Below are 4,836 nucleotides of genomic sequence, written 5' to 3'. Positions count from 1 at the left end.
AAATGGTGGTCCGGGCAGCTCTTCATTGCACTGGGAATACAGCTCACCAAACGCTTTGCTGCACAGCAGCTTCTGATCATTTCATGGGGGGTGGATGGAGGAATGGACAGTGGAAGGGTTTGGTGGATTGGACCTTGTGCCTACTCCTGCAGCATATATAAAAAATAGACCATCCATCTGAAAAAAACAAAAACCAATTTCCAGTGACTTCCTTTCTTTATTATGCCTTATATTGTGAGGGGGGAGGAAGTACAGTGGTGCCTCGCAAGACAAAATTAATCCGTTCCGCAAGTCTCTTTGTCTTGCGGTTTTTTCGTCTTGCAAAGCACGGCTATTAGTGGCTTAGCGGCTATTAACGGCTTAGCGGCTATTAATGGCTTAGCGGCTTTAAGAAAAAGGAAACAAACTCGCAAGAACTCGCAAGACGTTTCGTCTTGCGAAGCAAGCCCATAGGGAAATTCGTCTTGCGGAACGACTCAAAAAACGGAAAACTCTTTCGTCTTGCGCGTTTTTCGTCTTGCGAGGCATTCGTCTTGCGAGGTACCACTGTATTCTGCTCCTTTCTTAAAGCAGTCCAAGAAAAAAAATGCCAGATAGTACCAGTTAGTACCAGTATGGCACGAGTGACACAGGACTCAGGGGCTGTTGCAGCATCCCTGGTTAGGACTTATGCTTCAACTGTCCTACATTCCAGGTTCATAGCCATAAATTCTGAAGTGAGAAGGCTGAAGGCAGTAGGAAATCATTGCAACAGATGAAACACAAGTAGTCTAAAAGATCTGGAATACATTAGTCCGCATTATTTCTTTGTAAGCAATTGGGTAAAATATTGGCTACGCACCTGCTTATAACTCGACAAAAAAGGCTACAAAGTTGAATTTTAAAAGGAAGAAAGAACATTCAACATTCTGGAAGGGGGCATGGAATATCTCCAAGTGGGCTAGGCTCCTATAGTCCTGCCTTCTTCATCTTTTTTACCCTTGCCTTATAGCTACAGTGAGGGATGCGGGTGGCACTGTGGGTTAAGCCACAGAGCCTAGGACTTGCTGATCAGAAGGTTGCGGTTCGAATCCCCGCGACGGGGTGAGCTCCCATTGTTCGGTCCCTGCTCCTGCCAACTTAGCAGTTCGAAAGCACCCCAAAGTGCAAGTAGATTAATATGTACTGCTCCAGTGGGAAGGTAAACGGCGTTTCTGTGCGCTGCTCTGGTTTGCCAGAAGCAGCTTAGTCCTGCTGGCCACATGACCCGGAAGCTGTACGCCAGCTCCCTCGGCCAATAAAGCGAGATGAGCGCTGCAACCCCAGAGTCGGTCACGACTGGACCTAATGGTCAGGGGTCCCTTTACTTTTACCTTCATAGCTACAGCAGTAGACAGCCCGATTTTCTGATACTTGTTCCAGGTAAAACATTTTCCCCATTTTATCCTCTGGAGATATGTCAGGGATGCCTTTAAAAAGTTTTATTATTATGCACTCACATGTGCTAGGCTTGTGTGCATTTTAGCCCCCTCCTCGTTCCAGGTGACCTGTTTATTGAGCCTTCTTCCTGATTTGTTTGCACCCACTTTGCAAGGAGGTTAGAAGACCTTGACCATTTATTGAGCATTCATTCTGATTTGTTTGTGGGTGGTCTCATAACATTGCATCAACAAAGTGTTACTCCACCTTTAAGTGCATTTCCCCATCCTTTTTACCAAAAATAAAAATAAAAATCCATTTTTTGGGGGAGAAACAAGTACTGTTGAATGTACATAAGTAAAATCTTCTATCATTTCAATGCCTTTCTACATAAAAAGTGACATTGTTGTTACCATAAAGTAATGTTGTTAATCATAAAATATATATCGTAAGAATATTTAAATATATATAATGTTACACAAGAATGTCTTGTTTAATTTTCTAACTTAGTGAGGCAATCAGTCCCAGAGAACTCAGCTCGATGGGCAATTTGTAATTAAATAAGATAATTTCATTGAGTTTACTAAGTAATTAAGATCCCAGAAAAAAATCAATCAAATCAGATATTTCCCAGTTTAAACTAATCCCAGAAATTACTTAATTTAATATCTCTTCAAGCAACATATGTGGATTTTTACATTTCACATTCTTTTCTTCCAGTAAGAAATTGACATTTTTTTTTAAAAAAACCCCAAATCTATTATCCTGTTGTCAACCTAATTATGTTTGTTTTATCAGACCTTAGCAAATTTTCTAATTCAGGAGGGTCTGCTTTTCTCCTCATCACTGACATACAGCGGTATGAGTTACTGTTAGAAGATTAATGATCATTATTGAGGAAATTATTGCATTTCTGTTGCTAACAATACTTAGAATACACAGATACATTTGACCCTTGCGACACATTTATTATGGCACAACTATTCATGGGCTACAGCTAGAGGTGGATGAACTTGTCAGTTTCATTTTCTCTCAATTTGTAACACCCCCCCCCACTTGCTAAGTTCAGTTCTCCACATTTCTGCATTAGTTCCTTAAAAAAGGACTTGTGAAAATTTACCAGCATTTTAGTGCAAATTCATCCTAATATACATGTATTTGCAATTCATTCCCCCATATAAAATGCATTTTTCTATGTTAATTTCACCAATATATGCATTTTAATGTACGCTTTACCCTGGCACATACATTTTTGTACGCATTACTTGGCTTGAAAACTACATTGCAAAATTCAGAGAAGTGTAACTTTTGAAAGAGGGCTGTGTTTCGTTTTGTGTATTGCTCCTGAAAATGCAGGTTTGGTAGATTCATCTTCACATGAACGAAATGGATGAAATTTCCCTCTCACTCCTAACTACAGTCCACCAGGTACATGAAATGGCATCTTGTGTTGCAGGCACCAAATCTACCTAGTTGTAAACATGAAGGTCAGCAAGAAATAAAACGTAGAAAGGGACAGACCTTGATAATGGCCTTATTAACAGGGACTATTCACTGTGGCAAACCCTGACACCGGTTCTTGTCCCCCGATCTACTGTGGCCGCACCTTTGGGGAATATTCCATTTCTGAATTTCCTGAATGCATCCACTTCGCCTCTGCGACTCTATGAAACGAAACTTTTGTCAAGCTACCTAACACAAGGGCTGGGGAAATGCTATGTTCTGTATAGTCTGAAGCAGTCAGGTGGCCAAACTGGTGAGGACATTTTTAAACCTCTCAGTATTTGGCACACTGGGTCTCTCCTAGCCCTATTAGGAGATGCAGGGAAATACAGCCTTTGATCTTCTGCATGCAAATCATGCGGTCTCCCACTAAACCACAGCCTTAGCACATTAAATGAAAAACAGACCTGAGGTTTGACAGAAACCTGCTGAGACCAGGAAACAATAGTAGCTGAGCTCCCACTGTTGACATAGGCAGAAGCGAAGAAATGAAACTTAAAGGCTGTGGAGAAGGTCTGATCACTGCTGATCGAGGCAGCTGTCACTCACACAACCCAGCGGGGTGTGTGTGTGTGTGTCATCGAGTCCCAACAATTGAAGGCCGGTGGATTAGGGGACAGAGATCATATAACTGTTCTCAGTGTCAAGTCACATTTTGTGAAAGAATGAATCAGTTGCCATAACTTGGCTTACGATGAATCTTCTGAAATCCATTTTGGATGCAGCATGGCATGATAATGGGGGTGGGGGAGTCCAAGTTATGCTGGTGAGATTTGCCATACAGTGGTACCTCGGGTTAAGTACTTAATTCGTTCCGGAGGTCCGTACTTAACCTGAAACTGTTCTTAACCTGAAGCACCACTTTAGCTAATGGGGCCTCCTGCTGCTGCCGCGCCACCGGAGCACGATTTCTGTTCTCATCCTGAAGCAAAGTTCTTAACCTGAAGCACTATTTCTGGGTTAGCGGAGTATGTAACCCGAGGTACCACTGTACTTTTCTCCTTCCTCAGGAGGAAGTTGCACTGATCTCAGTCAGGGCTTATTCCCTAGAAAGCATACACAGGACTGGTCATATTTAGGAATGACAGTTCAATCCTATACTCAGAAGTAAGCCCACTGACTTCAATGGCACAGCCAGGTAAGGTATAATGGATGTCAGCCTCATTGAATTCAGTGGGCACTTTCCTCTGTGTAACATATAGGATCAGGCTCAGGGCCGGATTTAGGTTTGATGAGGCCCTAAGATACTGAAGGTAATGGGGCACTTTATATTTTAGGGAGCAGGCTGGCAGGCGCGGCCCATTACTTACATCATAGGAGCCTACACAACACAAAACACTGTTGCTGTATGTAGGTTTTATTTTTTGGAACTCTACACCCAGTTTTTTTCTTTAATTTTTTTTGCGGCCCCCAAGAGAGTGGGGCCCTGAGCTATAGCTTGTTTAGCTTATATGTAAATCTGGCAGTGATCAAGCTCAAACAACACAGGTGCCCATCAGCAACATTATTTGAGATCACCATGATTAAAAATCATCCCTGGAGGGCATCTAAATAAAAGGCAGTCTGCAGTGGCATAGCATTAAACTAAAAACAAATATCTGCTCACCCCTCCATGCGGGCATTAAAAAAAACAACGTACCGGACCCTGCTTAGCTACCTCCATCCCTCTTTAAGCATTGAAAATGCAGAAGCGCGACTAACGTGTGATCCAGTGCCGGATTTACGTATAAGCTAAACAAGCTATAGCTTAGGGTCCCACTCTCTTGGGGCCCCCAAAAAAAATTAAAGGAAAAAAAAACCTGGTTGTACATTTCCAAAATATAAGACAAATAAAATAAAACTAGCCTGCTCGCCTGCTCCCTAAAATATCTCTGGTTTGCTCCTATTAGGTCCATAAATTACCATATAGCATATATTCAACACACACAAAAACAG

Source organism: Podarcis erhardii (genome assembly GCF_964252035.2).
Source record: "Podarcis erhardii genome assembly, chromosome: 10".
Lineage (NCBI taxonomy): Eukaryota > Metazoa > Chordata > Lepidosauria > Squamata > Lacertidae > Podarcis > Podarcis erhardii.
The sequence above is the reverse complement of the archived record's forward strand: the minus strand, read 5'-3'. Positions refer to the sequence as shown.